The sequence below is a fragment of the Anser brachyrhynchus genome (assembly GCF_964034855.1).
Source record: "Anser brachyrhynchus genome assembly, chromosome: 3".
In the NCBI taxonomy this organism is placed as follows: Eukaryota; Metazoa; Chordata; class Aves; order Anseriformes; family Anatidae; genus Anser; species Anser brachyrhynchus.
Genome location: NC_137696.1, coordinates 51,521,493 through 51,539,185, shown reverse-complemented (window position 1 = coordinate 51,539,185; position 17,693 = coordinate 51,521,493). Strand labels below are relative to the sequence as shown.

Genomic DNA, 17,693 nt, shown 5'->3' with positions numbered 1-17,693 from the left:
GTAGAACAAGTTCTCTTTAAAATCCATGTTACAATGTCCAGCTCAACTTCCCCTCATGCTCTCTTGGGTTGAAGTTTCACCCCACAACCTCTGTTAACAAACAATGCCATGTGCTGCTAGTTTAAGAGGCCCCTTTTTCCAAATGGAATATCTGAGTACTTGTTATAGCAGCCATATAATTAAATTGTGCTCATTCTTCAGTTTTCTTTTTTTTTTTTAATTTATTTTTTAAAAGGGAAGCTTAATACAAAACAACAACAAAAACTCTTCTATGTCATCACTGCTCAGTTGTGCAATGCCAAAATTTAAAATTTAGGACACACCAACTTCAGACTCATCATTCCAACCTTACCCCACTTTCCTGTGCCTATGTCATCGTTATCATTTTTAATTACATAAGCATGTACCACACTATCCTAAGGACCTCTATCTTAGTGGGCACACAAAGCGTAAGTTTCTCATGGAAAGAGAAAACTCTGCACTCTTTTTAACCTCCATGAAACTGTGATCTCAGTACATATGACACAGCAGTTAATACAAAGAATATGGAATCATTATTTTCTCTTTAATTTACGTACAATGTTGATTTTATACATGGTGCCATTAATGAACACTGCAGTCTTCCTTTTGTTTGAAAGGTTTATAGCTGTATGCTTCCTAACTTCTGTCAGAAGAAATGGTATTGAAAAGAAAGTCCTTTATCACAGCTGGAACTTTCAGATCTTGCGAAGATGGCAAGCACCTAAGCACTACACACTTTCAGAATTAGAAAGTACACTGAATTTTGAAGTATATAAATCAGCAAGACTATATGCAAACTAAAATCTTCACATTACAGTGAATTATGTGTATTTTTAGTACTGCATCATTCATGCAAGCTCAAGGAAACCTGTTTCAAAAGCAGGTCATGAGTAACAGACAAGACCTCAAGTCACAGTGAATTGAGTAAAATATCATCTTCAGGCTCTTTAGGCAACATTGCCTCCCTCCCCACACCCCTCAAAATGGTGGGAAAAGGCTTAGATAGTAAAGGAGGTTGCAGCAAGAAGGGTATCAGTCTCTTTTCTCAGGTGACAAATGAAAAGATGTGAAGAAAAGGTCTCAAGTTACACCAAGGAGATTTAGATGGGATATCAGAAAGAATTTTTTAATGGAGAGGATGGTCAAGCATTGGAATGGGCTGCCCAGGGAAGTGGTGGAATCCCATCCATGGAGAGGTATTTAAGAGACATGTGGATGTGGTAGTAAGGTTTAGTGATGGGATTCTATCAGTCAGTTTGATGCTTGACAATCTTGAAAGTCTTTTCCAACCTAAATAATTCTATGATTCCATGATTTCAGTGATTACTGCCTTTGTAACAGTTAGCCTACACTGTGGGAGTCAAAGGCAGCCTTGCATAACTGTAGTAAATGCTTAGCAGTAGAAGCTCACAATAGGTTGTAGAGTTCACAACACTTTAAAGTAACTTCACAGCAGAGTATCTGGATATCAAAAACTATTAATAAACTGCCTTTTTTTTCTAAAAAAAAAAAAAAGAAGGAAACAAAATTCGTTAATGTTAATAGCACCAAACACTAATTGAAATATCTGCCAGTGTACATGATACTTCATGAATTCTCTACTGAACTACTCCAGGAAAAAGTGAGATAACACCAAGTTTCAATACATTTTTATCAGTGCAGTGCTTGCACTAGACTTTATAGTGTTAATAATGGAATACATAAAATTACAAGATGGATTAGTGATTTGTTATCAGTCAACAGCAGAACACTTGTAAATAACTGTTACATGTAAATAACTACGGTTACATAAAGCATCAGCATCAGAACACGCTGCACCTGCTGAAGGTAGAAACAGTGATTTACTGAGAAAAAAAAAGAAAAGAGAAAAACTATTTAGGAGTAAAATCAATTGCAATACAGACATGATTTTTATTATTTTGTCTTACATGGCATTCCAGCAATTGTAAAAAAAAAAAAAAAAAAAGGCTTCTCTCTGAAACACAAATTATTAAACCCCAGCAAGATAGTAGCTAACACCACCCCACAAACTTCTTACCATGCCATAGAGAGGCAGTCTGTATCAGACCTGGATGTAGCCATCAAGGGATTCATCCCAGCTCCCAGCAGTCAGTGAAAGCCTCACCATGAAGTTACAGTGAGAGTAAGGTATAGCTCTTGCTTATTATAATATTGGTTCTGTGGTGGTTTTTGTTGTTGTTGTGTGTGTTGTGGGTTTTTTTGTTTGCCCTTTTTTTTTTTTTTTTGCTATACATGCCCATTCTTGATAGTAAATATAAATTCCAGTTATAATTATAATGTTATAATGATCAATGGCATGAGATTTCAAATCAGACTGATCTTAACACAAACTCAAATCTAATTAAAATTGTACCGGCATAGCCCCCAGCAGAGGATGCGATGTTCAGTTTTATTTATTTTTGCAAATATGGATGGTTCCTATGGCCTGCTGGTGACACTGCACTGCTAAGTGGGAAGCCAGGTTTAAAGCTCTGAATTGGCCTTTTGCTTTTCTGCTTAGAAACATGGAAACAGTAAGTTCTGATAATGATTGTTACACAACACATTGAACACCATGCTCTTTCTTCCAATGGCTGCTTTAAGAACCAGGCAAGCTTTGGATGATTCTCATTTAGCTTATCTAGCAAGAAACAACAATAAAGTAACAAGCAGTGAACACAAAGCAAAGCATATTTATACTAACAAAGGACAGTTTGAAGATGAACAGAAAGGTTCAATTATAAATTGTGTCACATCACTGGAAATGGAGAACATGTTCACTGGAAGTACTCTATATGTGAGAAGTAGCAGCTCATGATCTAGATCACATAGATCACGAACATATGTACTCTTCAGTCTTTTCTGACTAAGGTTATGTTATTTCTAACTAGGTTAGACAGTGAAGAAGGCAAAGGTGTGTCTGTTAACCATTATAAAGCTAGGGAAAAAATGCAGTTGACTAAATATAGGGAAGAAGATTTTCAAAAAATCATAATTTTTTGTCAGGAAAACTCTCATTATATGGTTTAAATTAAGACTTCTAACAGATTCAATACTGGTATAAATAAAAAAAACCTGCACAAAACAGGATTAGTAGTTCAGTCTACAAAATCAGTTACAAGCCAACAAGAACACTGAATGACCCACTATTATTTAAGCATGGGAAAGAATGTAATATTCCTCTCTTGTCATTTGTGTTTTGAAAGTATATTGGATTTATTTTTTAGATCCTATTTCAGAATCATAGCATTTCATAACCACATTTATCCTATCTTTCCATAACTATATCCGACAACCCATAATCCTTTTCTCATGAAATAAAAATTCTGGTCGTCTTTGCAAGTAGGCTCAGTTCAGCAGGATCAAATTTATAACATTAATAAATAACCAAGACCCAAGATAGCATCTCAAAACAGTGTAATATATAAATCTTAGCTATATTTTACATACACATTTATCATTAACAGATTGAATAGGCCCATGGTAAAGTGATTCTTCATCTGCATCCATCTGATTTCTTTCAATAGTTGATGAAATATTCTTAAAGTAAAACTCTCCATTATTTCCACCACACTTTGCCAAAGGTGTTTGGCAGACTCTGATCTTCATGTCATTTTTCAGACACTTACATGCAAGCAAAGTATCAGTCACTGCAGATACACACATCAGGTCCCCCCTTCCGTTACCACCACCATCAAGGATTCCTATAGGACTGCTGAGTGAATGAATGTCATTACCTTTGAGTAAGGAGATCGCTAGAAGGAGGACATTCAAAGAGAGATGTAAGGAGAGAGAGAAATTGACACAAGAGAGTTAAGTTGCTGGGGACAGAACAAAAACAGATCCTAGAAAGTACTACACGCAATGTAGAAACATAAGTGAGACAATATATAGAGAACAGATGCAGATAATTCTTATGTCTACTTTTTTTTCCATTGAAAAACCCTAACATACTCTGGCTATTTTTTAACAAATGCTTCCCACAAACATGTCACATAATTTTCAGTTTAGAAAAGAGATTGGGCTGGAGGTGGAATACAGTCAACCTGTTGCTCAGCAATAGTTAATACATCGTTTAATTGAGCTACTTTATATAACCTGTTGGTGCAATGTATGGGAAAAAAGCATAAAGATGTAATGTAAAAATTTTAAAAGAGTGACAAAAATAAATACACACCTTATTATTTATGTATGTCTTCATATTCATTCTCTTTGACAAATTAAGCTATTACAGTAAGTTTCCCCTCCGATAAACACTTGTGTAAAAGGGGGAAAAAATATTTGATTTTATTGGGCCCAGTTGCTTTTTGATAGCTGAACAAAGCATAACATCAACTTTCCCCCTAAAGAAAAAGTGATCCAATGTTTGCTACAGACCTATGAGCAGACAGGGATTTTCTTTTCAAAAGGTGATTAGGTATTTCTGAAAGCAGGTGGTAGTAATAAGATACCACTTTGCTGTATTGTCTTCTGTTTTCCACAAAAGGTGTAACAGTAAAAATAGGAAAAGGCTTAAACATGCTCAATTTAAAATGCAACAGAAGAAAAGGCAATAATAGTTCTTACATTCGAAGATCTGTAAAGAGATCCTAAATCAGCTCTGCAAGATGAACGCACTCTAAGACGAAAAAGAAACTGAGACACTCACTGCTAAATTTAATAGGCAAACCAGAAAAGAGAGAGCTCTTTCACAATTAAAAAAAAAAAAAAAAAAAAAACACAAATCAAAAAATCAGAATCTGTATGTAAAAACCTTGCAGAATAAAACCACTTCCCCCACTGCATGGAAAAAAAAAAATTAAAATTTAGACCAGAGACGATGAGTTCAACCCACATCAATTTTCTCTTGGTCAAGGACAGTTAAGCTTGCAGAATCCCAAACATTTATAGACAGACTGAAAAAACTGCATTATTTGAAGTTTAGTCTGATAACACAGTCAGTCTGGGCACCATACCATAACACTCTGGTCTCAAAAACAGGACAAGTGCTCTCTTCCTCAATATCCACTTCCCCCTCCCTCTCTTGAAACTTCAATACTTTCGGCAGCCAAAGGTATTTTGATAACCTTTTTTGACCCAACCTCTAAAACAACAAAAATACATTTGAGCTTATTTCATCTCTTTTGGGAAGACTGCTGTCATCAAAGAGAGTCACCATTCAGTTTCAAACATCTGTCAAATCTAAGCAATCTGCTTTATTTCTGTGTAAGAAATTCAGCTGGAATTTTCAGTGATGCCTAAAGCAATCAACTGCTTGTTCCCACCGCCCTTTATATAAATATATATGCAATTATAAATGCATATATCTTACCTACTTTCTCTTATCTACCTTCTCTGCCCAAAGACAACAGGTAGGAAGAGAAAAAAACAAAACAGCTCCAGGCTTTAATTTGCCCCAAAACATCATTACCTTCAGGACCATCAGTACAACAACTCTAAGTAAACTTTCAAAGCAATCTAACAGTTTTCTGCAGTCAACTCAAAATTTGTCTAGTTGTTCTTGGATCTCCTATGTGATAATGCTTAGCTTAATCCCCCAAATCATCAAGGAATACTATTAAAGGTCTTCATAAAATGATAAATAAGTGTACAACTGAGCCACAGATGGTCAAAGAGAGAAATAATCTTTCTTGTATTTAACTTTACCTTAAATGTCTTCCTGGTCGTTAATCCAAAACTAAATAAAAAGGCAGTGAAAGGCTCCAGGTCTAGTCTAGAATCAGCATTGGTCCTTCACAAGGACTGCCAAATAACTAGTGTAAGAATAAACACATTTACATGCTTAACATCTATAGTTGCAATTCTTCTCCAACACACTTCCAGGATACAACCCTGAGCCTGTGCTGTTTTGAAATGTGTTGAAGCAAACAACCATCCATTATTTAAATCTAGACCTCTGCTTATAAAACCTTCACTTTCCAAAATCCTGTAACATTCTATTCTTTTCTGAAAGATGACTGGTTTTACTCAGCCCGGCAAAAGATTTGTCCATATATGGACAACCCTGAAAACAACAAATGGCTCTTTTCCCAGTCTATTATCAAGCCAGGAAATTAGACTGCCTGAGGTACTCTGCTTTACTTACTCTACTCAGAGCCCAGAGGAAACATTCACAAGTTTGTCAGACATCCAGTTTCACACAAAGGTGAATGGATGCTTTTCCTTTACAGTTTTAGCAGCAAACACCACAACCAGTTTTATAGAAGATTAAAGCCCTCATGACGCCACCTGAGGCAACAGTGCTAATGATGACAGTTGAAGGTACATAGCAGACAACTGCATCCACTACTGTTTGGCAGAGGGGAAAAGTTAAAACAAGAATCACAAAACAATAAATTCAGCAATACAAAGAGGGGAAACAGGAAGAAATCAAATACCTTCTCTGTTATTCAGTAAAGCCTCAGACATACCTATACCATTGCTAATATTTAAGTGCAATACTGTATAAAAATAAAGTGTGAAGAATGCTATCGGTATGAAACATTGTGCCCTCTGATACTTGGCTGTCTATAAAGTTCTTTTGCCCTTTCACACTCAACCAGCAGTTGAGCTCACTTTCTTCAGTAAGAACACATCTATATGTGGAATCTATATCTTAAAAGCTCTCAAAAACAGATTTAAGTTCCAAATACGTAAAATCTTCCTAAGTAGACCAAGAATTACCATCTTCCTTTTGCACTGAAAATCCTGCAAAGAAACCCCTTCCACTGCGTCAGCTCAGCTGCCTAGAAACTTAGTGGCAGGCAAACCTATGCCTTTTTAAGCTGCAACAAAGGAAATGATTAAGGAAGCATTAAAACCTAAGTGCACCATAAAAAGCATGTACCAGAAAACTAGCTGCTATTTGCAATAAAGAACGTGCCTTATTTACACACACACACACAAAGAAAAAAAAAATCCACACCACCACAGTCCCACTGTCCTCTTAACGTACTTAAAAAACAGCATCACAAGAAATGTGAACAAAGGTTGATATTTCAGCTACTGGCAGAATTTCTTTCAGTAACTCGAGTAGGTGGGACTGTATCTCTTCAATGGAAAAATATGAACTGATGTGTCATGCTCTATTTTTGTTTTGTTGTTTTTTCTGTTTTGTTTTTAATCTCCCTCTTTTGCCAGAAAATTCCTTATTGCCCCTTCCATTTTTTGATGTCCCAATTGTCTTTTCAGCTTTGTTTATTTTCTGATTGGCAAGGAAACTATGAAATTCTATCTTGTTTCTTTTACATGCTTTCTTGCTCTCTTCCGTTTTCCTCCTATTAAGACATCCGGCACATGTTAATATTTCAAAGTACACTTCGCAGTAGAGTCAAGCAGCTATTTATGTTGCCAGAATTAGTCAAGACAATAAATAAGATGGCTACTTAAAACATATGCATATATGAACCAGTCCTGAACATTGCAAGTTGGTTCAAAGGCAAGCAGGGAGTTGGCTATCTGTAGCACTTGATTGAAAACCCATCTCTATGCTATAATATTCCAAATGCTATAGTATCAGCACTGTTCTTAATTCATTTTTAATACTTGCCACAAACACTGGGGGAATAAAAAGCCTGTTGTAAGCCCACAATACAAGTTATGATTCAGAAGAGCACCTCTAATGTATTTTATGTTTGCTGCCCCTGTTTATAACAGCTACTTAATGTGTTGGGTTTTTTTAGCAATTGCCATAAAAACATCACAATCTTTGTTATAAATAATTATATACATATATATATATATATATGTATCATAGAATCATTAAGGTTGGAAAAGACCTCCAAGATCATCTGGTCCAACCATCATCCTACCACCATTATCACCCACTAGACCATGTTCCTAAGCACTAAGTCCAACCTTTCCTTGAACATCCCCAGGGACGGTGACTCCACCATCTCCCTGGGCAACCTGTTCCAATGCCTGACTGCTCTTTCTGAGAAGAAATGTCTCCTCATTTCCAACCTAAAACTCCCCTGGCACAACTTGAGGCCATTCCCTCTAGTCCTATTGCTGACCCCCAGCTGAAGAAGCCTACCCCCAGCTCCCCACACCTTCCTTTCAGGTAGCTGTAGAGAGCAATATGGTCTCCCCTGAGCCTCCTCTTCTCCAGACTAAACAACCCCAGTTCCCTCAGCCACTCCTCACAGGACTTGTGTTCCAGGCCTTTCACCAGCTTTGTAGCCCTTCTCTGTACACGCTCCAGGGCTTCGATGTCTTTCTTGCAGAGAGGGGCCAGAAACTTACATTGCCACCCCCTGCACCCCAGTCTGCTGGCCAGCAAGGAAAATATGGCTATTTTTTATCAGGGGGGGAGGCAGTGAAGAAGAGTTGTTCTCCATTTTCTATCAGACACGCACATAAGGAAAGATGAGCAGCAGAGCTGTATAAAAGTTTCATTAGAAGAACCCATGACCACTTGTAACGTCCTCCTTTCCCTTGATGTCCATTTACTTTATAAACACAAAAAGCTGTTCATGCCCTTACACTTGTAACAACTTATAATTCTACAGAAAGGCCATGTGAAAAACTTAATGGTTTAATGTGTTTTAAATGACACAAAAGTGACTAACCGGATGACAGTTGTTTTAGATGAGATTTCTATGAAGTAGAAACAGAGTGCACCAACATCCAAAAACAGGCTGTGATTAAGAACAAAGCTTTCACCAGTTGAACATGACTTATTCATTAGTTTAGACCACCTGATAGCATCCTTTGAAGTTTATTTTCCTGAAATCCAAAACTAAGCCCATCTTCATTTAATTAATTAATGCAGCTAGAGGGATATCACTGCAGTTTAAAGAAAAAAATCTATTTGAAATTTGTGTGTGTATATATTTGTGTGCATGTGCACGCTCCATTCTTATCTGTGAACGCCACTCTTTTAGGGAGTTTTGAAGGAATTTGAGTTGCAAATACATTTTTGGCATGGAAAAATTAATAAGCATGAAATGACCATAAACAGAATAAATATCTTCAAGCTGTTACCAAAACATACTTTGTTTTATTTTAAATAATAATAATACTAATTTTATCCTACTGTTTTTAGAAGTGTTCTCCAGCAAGATTTATGCTGTTAAACACATAAAAACTTGACCATTTAGTGTTTTGCCCTATGGCATATAGTAAAAACAACTGTCTGTCTAGTTACCATTCCCTTCCTGTCAAGGCTGACAAAAGGTTCATTCAGTAGCTTGCAAACTTCCTTCACAGGCTATACAGGCAGCATGAGGAATTACCAATAACACAAATAATTACCATTTTTTTTAATAATCAAGTTCCATCAGAAAGCCATTATGATGGAAAAAGTGGGGAACATAACCTTTGCAACTAGTCATTTCTGCTCCCCTATCTGCATCTGTAAGTATCTGATAAAATGAAGTGCTTAAAAAAGGTAAGTTCTAAACAACATCATCCCACAGGTCTGTCTGAATTCTAAAAACATCTCTGTAATGGAAGTGTCTCTACAAAGTACAGGCTTTTTTGTTTTATATATATATATTTCTTATTGGCTGCATGCGTTCCTACTCCCCCATCCTACCATTGTCTTTAATACAACAAAAATCAGAAAAAGTAACTGAGTGCCAGCCTGTCCTGTACTCCACGGCAATGATACCCATCCAAATTAAAGATAAACCTGAATCAGTAAAAGAAAAATATAAAAAGAAAAAAGAAAAAAGAAGTTCCTTTGTAGTGTTCCCAAAGATTTTCGGGTCACAAATCCTTTACCTATTATTGCTCACTCCATGAGTTATTTCTAAGGTAAGTTTCTGTCCATTGTGTTCTGAGGACTGCAACCAGAGAAAACATTTGGACACCCCAGTCAGTCAGACTAGCTATTTCAATAACAAGGAGCTTATGTTATACCATCTATTAACATGACTTTCTGAAGTCAGAGAGAAAGCTACTTCAAATAATCATCAAATTATTTTAAAAGTCATCATTTTCTGGAGTCTTAAAATAAAATTCAAAAGTCACTGGACATTACTGTTTTGATTCTTTGAGGAATGTGCAACAGTTCTACAAGTGATGAAATGCAATGTGTTCCTGCTTCAGATTAAATGAGTTTTAGACAAAATAGCTCATATATAACAGGCTTGTGTAAAGCACTGTAGCAGCATACAGGATCAAGGTGATGCTGTTTCAAGTTAAAGCATGTCAGTTTCCAAGACAGACTGAGAGAAAACAACATATCTTCATCAGAAAATTTACCACTGCTAGTAGTAATACATATCAGATAAATATTTAATTCACCTGAAGACCCATCTATCAAATTCATACAGTTTTATGCATTTAGTCCCCTTTGCTGTATCAATTAAGTTGACTCCCCTTCTTAGCACTGTCTACAGAGAAAGAGAGTAGAAGTTTTGTTAAAAATCAGATTTGTCTTTGACATATTTCAAAATAAAATCTCTCTATTTTTGTAAAATACTCTTCATGAATTAAAACTTTCAACACTGCTGTGAGGGACTGATGTCAGGAAATCAGATTCACAAAGCATGACCAACCAGTTACAATGAAAAGATCAAATGACAGAAGTAAATATCATGGCAACTGAAATCAATGACAAATCTTGCATTAAACCAAGCGGAGCTGCAATTTTATTCTGTTTCCAGGAAACACAAATGCATTACATCAGTTGAGATGCACTTCCCATCACAATGACTTGATTGCAGAGTCCTTTGGTAATTTATACTAGAGAAGGAAGAAGCTACTGAAAACAGCGTTGACCTCTCCCCCAGAAGCAATGTATCTTTGCCACAGTGGAACAAAGTTTTGGGAATCCAAAGAAATTAGAGCCATCGTTAATATAACCTCAGTGCTACCAAGAGAACTAATAAAGATGCAACACCCCCACCCCCCACAAAGGCTTTGGAAAGTCAAAAGAAAGATATGTAATTATCTTACTGGCTTTTCCACTACAAAATCTGTACCTACTAATACATTTTGACCTTATGATCACTTCCAGTCAAATTTGACTCAATAGTACTTGTATCAGTTGAGTTCATGAAAATCAGCAGCTACAAAGACCAGTGACTCATGAATGAGTGGCCACCGAAAGACAACAGGAGCTCTGTCCACCTTATTTGACAGCAGGGATTCCACAGAGCACAACGACTAGGCAGAAAAAAAAATGGGTGGAAGAAATGAAGAGAGAAGAAAAAGCTCCAGGAACATCTAGATGTCAGAAGAACTAGTAACCACTGACCTGCTTGGCTTTCAGAGGTTAATGGCCTCTGCCTTATTGAATTTAAACTGTTCTGTCACAGGTGCATAGATGAGCAGATTCCCAATGTTTCAGCAGAAAAACCCTGCAAAGTAGCTGAAGATATGAAGACATAAAATAGGACGGCAGTGCTTGGGTGGTACCCAAATTATGTATTGCTCCAAAAAAGAAAGCATTACAGCACTAAGATTACAGTATCTGTATTACAGTGTTTTACAAAAATAATTCATTATGACATAGCTAATTGTTTTGTTTTGTTTTTAGTACAGCGTTATTACCAAACAAGAGTGGGATAGTAATAGCCTGATAAAAAAATAAATGTAAAAATTTCCAAAACTGAATTCAAAAGGCTCATTGAACTGTGCATCAGCTGATATTTGAGGTGATAATTCTGAAGGACTAAACCTTGATACACAGAATTTCACAGCCAAACAACATAAAAAGACGAATACCAGTAAAGGAACATATATAATGCAGCATTAAAAGATAGGAAGCCTCTGATACTCATGCTTTCACATGTAAATGAGAGTGCACATTCTGAATAACACCATAGAAAGGGATCGGTAACCATCATATAGACTGAAGATATATTACCTCATAATTACTATACAATTTTAAACATGCTCATCTATTTCTCCTTATTTTCACCTTTTACTGACACTCCTCCCAAAGGGCTAACAATCATTTTAAAGGTTAATAGCTCTGAAGTAACTTCACAAATATTTCTCAACTGAAGCAAAGATGCAGGTTTGAGTTTGATGAAAACATCTATGAAAAGCATCTTGACAGAACAGAAGTTCTCCCTCAGTATGGCGTAACACCTCACTTCTTAAGCAAGAGTACTGGCTGCAGCTCAATTACCTGTGACTAGTCCAGTAACTAAAAAGAAGGAAGAAGTTATGTTGCTTCTGTAGCTAAATCAATATTAAAAGGTGAAGTAAAATAGCTGCAAATTCTAATGCTTAATACAGACAAGAGACAGAAAATGGTAAATGCCCAGAAAACTATGAATTACAAATACAGCTTAAAAGTATTCGAAGGGTATCGTCTCTTCTCTGTTTAGTCCTACATTTTTTTCTCCTCCCCATCGGCCCCTGGTAAGGTAGACCTGTTGACTTCATTTTTCTTGATGTTTCTCCCAAATACAATGCAAAACAGCGATTCTTCTATCGATGGGAATTTATCTTAGAGAAGTGGCAGCAATAGTTCTAATCAAAACTGGTCATTACATCACTTTGTGGTTTTAATACAAGCACATTTAAATTCATTTCACTGACGGCCCTGAGCTGAACAACACATCATTATAATTTTCATTCAAAGGTCCTAGTTTCCCAGTGCCTGGAACCTGGTTGTGGAAAAGGATAAACACTCACAACAGCAAATGAAGTCCTTGGAAGCCACGGCAACTTTCTGCTTGGATCACTAAAGCAATGTTGCCATTATTTCAGATTATCTCCAATTACTGGTGTACCTTAAACTAGCGAATATTCTTGTACTTATGTCAAATCCCTTCTGCATTCTTCAGTAACATGCAGCTCAGCACAGGACTTCTTTATATTTAAACAAAGCTTAAGCCACTACCACTTAGTGTTTTAACAAAAGAATTTCTTCTTAATATTTTCCCAGTATAATTGGGTAGCTGTTCTTAAGTTCTCTTTTCAATTATGGTATATATAGCAGATTTCAGCTTCCTTACCATTCCTCTTTTCAGCTCCATAAGCACCAGAAGAACTGTTGTCAAACAAGAAAAACAAAAACCTCCTTTTACAAGTGCTAGGGAAGACATGTTTCTTGGCACCACAGAATGGCTAAATGCTTTCATTCAGACATAAGGTTATTAAACAAGATGCTGAACAGTGCTACAAAAGTGATTCAATACATTTTTAAAAGCACACATAGCTGAATGAAAACAAACAAACAGTTACTCTTGCAGCCAAATCAGAAAGTAATAACCGCAACATCATCTTGTCAACAAGAATCAAGGCTTGTCACAGACAAGATCACCATCAGCAAAAGTAGCCAGCCACATTGATGCTGGCTGTACTCACAACATAGTCATGGCTCGAGCCATCCGAGACTATTCATGTTAAGAGACCCAGAGAAAGGACATGCACTGAATGTAGACAGATTTCTGCTTTAATAAAATGTTGAGAAAGGGGAGACCATACATGAACAAGGTAAATAAGATACAAATCACGCTTACAATAAAACACAGGGTAGAACACTAAAAGTTTCAGAGTGACGTAGGAAAACAACGGTAAAAGACATGGCCTGAGATTGTTGATCGGCACTTAGTTGATCAGTGAAGATAACAGTAGACCACAAAACGTGAAGGAATACATTAAAAGGTTATCTGTAAATACATTCATTAAATACGTAATATTCAAGTTGATGTTGTTACTGAATGGAGGGGGAAAAGCAATTAAAAAAATAGTTAAGCAGAAAGAAAACATTTTTGACATTAAAAAGATAACTCATACGTTAAAAAAACCCTAAATCTTACATTTTAATGAAATCTTGTACACCACTGAAAAGATTTCTTCAAAATCAGACAATTTGCTGAGAGATATTTACATAGCAAGTTTTTCATCTACCCCAAAAGAAACCTCTCAGAGTTTAGAAGTAGCTTTCCCTATAAGGATGAACATTTCCTTCTGTTGTAATCACATTCCTTCAAGCAATGAAAATCTTAAACTTACCATTCCAATTTTCTTTTTTTGATTTCTACCCCTTAGATGATGCTGCCATAGATGGATAAGCCTCCACCATTTTTCTTCAATATGAGATATGTGCTAACAATGCACACACTTCAGCCATCCTTGTTAACTGATTTTGTCAGAAGACTTTGTCTCCTCCTTACCCTATGAGCACTCATTTAGAAATTTCCACCACAACATTTAAGATGTCCTCCAAAGCAGCAAGTTGAAGAAAAACACTGACAAGCTAAATACTTGCAGTTAGGCAGCAAGCCATGTCCTCCAGCAATGACCCCCAATTCACTGGATGCATCTTTCATTCACGACTCTGTAGAACCTGTGGTTGAGTCCCAAGAAAAAGGTCCATAGAAACAAGGTCTGCCCTGCTGCCACAAGCTGTATAAAGCTGTACTCTGCTGTCCATATGGCTATATCTCTATACAAGTAAATAAAATGTACCAGAGCCCGTTGTTCAGCCACGAAGTAAACGGGAATGATACAGCTTGCGTCCACGTAGATAAACACTTCTCCATACAGGATGTCAGAAGAGACAAGCACTTTCCCCACTGCCCCTTGGGAACTGTCGCCCTTTGCTTTCTCCCAGCTCTCAGGAAGACAGTTAGGCACAGGTCAGGACTGGACCAGGGAGCACACTTAAAATTAAGTAGACGGACAGGGATAGAGCTTGAGCCCATGGCCTCTCTCTGCTTGAAAGTATAAGCACTGCATATAGCTCCAACAAAAGTCCAAAAAAGGTTTGAAAGAAAAGAGCAATCTACGAGCACATTCCTACTCACAACCAGCCTACGAACGTCCCTACAACATGCCAGACTATCCTGTTCCCTACCACAACAAGAGCTATGCCAAGAGTTGTAAGGGGAATGAGTTGTTCTCTAAACAGTCGAGACTGCAGGTCACCCATACTCTCTCTCCTCTTAAAGGCACTTCTTAAGAGGACACCTCTGGTCCTAAGACCCTCTTGTATTCATAATTATGAACTGAAGGCCACAAAGCTACAGCTAAGATGAGACTCATGAAAAGGCATTGTCCAAAGGGCAGTTCTCTCAGGAGTCTTTACCAGAGAAAACTGATGCCTGAAGAAACAGAACAGTGAGGCACATCCAGAAAAAAAAGCAATTTGCTCACAAGCATGAGACACAAGAGGCTGGCAGGATGAAACCTGAGTGTACTGGCTAAGGCAGTGCCTGTTTCGAGAACAGATTAGTTCAGTTTCCTGTTACATCAAACAGTAACTTTCATCAGTCCTACGTTCACTTAAAAAAATAGAAAAAAAACTCTACTGACATCACACTTAGGGCTGGGCAGAAAGTGGCAGATTAGGAAATACCATGAGTCACTGCAAATACAGAACACATACAGTTTTAAAACTGCTGTGCAAAATCTAGTGTTACAAAAAAAAAAAAAAAGGCAACACAGCCAAAGTGAACTACACCACAACTAGAGTAAGAGCGGCGGTCTGCCTTCAAATAAACGAGACTGGGGAAAATAAGAACATTGTAAAAACGACAGGGTAAGACATAGGCAGGCTGCAGGAAGGAACAAGAGCAACACAATTCAGCAATCAAGAAGGAAACATCAGCTAAAATAAGCTGATGGGTAGACAAGGAGGAAATAATATTAAGCCGAAAAAAACAGATACAAATGAAAGAAAAAGCAAACGATGCAAAGAAAGCACAGCCAACAGAGCTATGCTCCCAGAAAGAATTCACTCTGGACAAGTTTCCAATATATCTTTATATGCATGAAAGAAAACCAAAATATAAACACACACACACACAAGCATAAAAATGATTTCTTATAAACTTAGCTGCAATGTATTAGAAAAAAAAAAAAGCACTAGTGGAATACTGCTGCACATAAATATTTTTAGGAATAGTTGAAAACAATTAGAACAAAGGGTAGCAGCTTTACCTGGTCTGGAAATAAGTAAGACATTAGAGAAGAAATATAATGGGGAAATAAAAAACAGGCAGTGAAGAAAACTAAAAAAGAACAAACGGATACATACTTATCCACCATAGTTCCAGCTCAGCATCTTATTGTCTGAACCAGCAGAACACCCCGGTGTTGCAGAAAGGCTACTAAGACACCTAGGGCAAAGAAAGTGGCATCTCTCCTAGCAATTATAAAGTTTCCCCACAGGGTGAAGCAAAGTAAACTGTATTATTAAGGTGGACATAGCAATGTATGTCAGCAGCTAAAAATTAATGTTATTTTGAGAGTGTAGTTCAAGATGAATCAAGATAATTACAGATGCAAGCTTTCTGTATAAAGCTATTAGAACTTAGGATGAAAAAAAAAATCTTTCCTTTAGGAACCATTTCTGGCTTGACTTCAGGGGACTTTTTTCAATGCAAGTGGAAGCGTAAGAGGAAGGAAGAATGCTGGAATTATTAACAGCTGAATAAACGTTGTTAAGAGATGTACAGCTCAACTGCAGAGGAGTTTGTTGATAATACAGAAACAAGGAATCAGATCAATAAGTGCTAATGAAAGCATTAAATCTTCATATTTTCCATATGGAAGGTGGATTAACTGGTCTCATAGATCCTGACAGTCCCTTCTTCAGGTCCCAACATCCAATAAGGTCAGATTACTACCGCTGCCTTTATGTTAATGGTTTTTATTATTACTTTAATTATAAACCACCAAAGCGAGTATAAATTCTCTCAAGGCAGCAAGTACTATCAAAAAGCCTTCTCTTTTTTTGATTCTTGAGACAGAACTACTTTGAAAAGCCTCCAAGTGATACAGCAACCCCAATTCCAGTCCTATCAAGCCGTAAGATTTAGACATTTTATTGTCAACAGTCTCACTCGCACAGATTAAAACTTGCTATCAATGTCTTTTCTGAGAGAATATGAAATTTGGAAACAAAGTAAAAAAAAAAATCTCCTTTCTGCCACCTATTACACTCAGGATTTGGGAATTTAGAAAGCTTTCTATGGTGATAAATCACTGGAAAAATGATATATAAAAATTACTTAACTCCAGACTAAAGGAGTTCCTTGTAAATATGTCGATAATACACTTTTCTGAAGTAATTCATACTCTTGCCAAGCTTTTTTCCCCTAAGAACATAATTAGCATACTTCTAAGTTGGAAGAAAGAATTCTCAGTGTGCAGTAAAGATCGATTCATCAATTTACCATGAAAATTTGGAACTTGTTAATCAGAATATCCATCTCCTCTGCAAAAACAAACACATCGTGAGCACTTTGGAATGTCAACGTGTTAACAAAATCATGACTTTGAACCTGTTACCTGCTTTTTGAACCAATTCATGTGTGCAACACATCAGTACATTGTCTGGCACAACAGAAGCCAAAGTCTTTTATTAACATCAGCCAAGCTAATAGTTCCTCCCACACTAATTATAACAGTTTGACACGAAATGGTGATGAAACAACACAAATATGCTTCTTTTTAACAAGCTTTTAAAAAGGGACCAGAAGAAGAAGAAGGGGAAGAAAAAAAAAAAAAGTCCACCTCCCAGCTGAAAGTCCTGTTTTCTCACCTTGAAGCAAATTAGGAGGAAAAAAAAAAAAAAAAAAAGCACGTCATTTAATGGAGGAGGTCAAGGCCGAGGCTTGATTTAACTCAATTGACACATTTAACCACATCAACTTGCCACATCCCACAAGAAAAGCAAGGCTGAGCTGTGAGAGGCTGCAGATGGGAAAAGACGAAGTACTGGAAGGAGCTGTCAATCAGTAGGTGGCACTCTTCGAGCTCTGCCAGTAGGAAGCCAG

At 36.9% G+C, this 17,693-nt stretch overlaps 1 protein-coding gene and 1 long non-coding RNA gene across 6 annotated transcripts in view; one reads left to right on the top strand and one right to left on the bottom strand.

Moving 5' to 3' along the window:
- The window catches only part of PDE10A (phosphodiesterase 10A), a 190,777-nt gene that overhangs the window by 162,544 nt on the left and 10,540 nt on the right, over window positions 1-17,693 (bottom strand). The gene's annotated exons all lie outside the window — the stretch shown is intronic.
- LOC308193613 overlaps window positions 1-17,693 on the top strand; it is a 50,478-nt gene that overhangs the window by 30,607 nt on the left and 2,178 nt on the right. Inside the window, exon 1 of the long non-coding RNA XR_013949813.1 lies at window positions 1-17,693. This exon is cut by the window's left edge and continues 30,607 nt beyond it. This is a non-coding gene — a long non-coding RNA (uncharacterized lncRNA).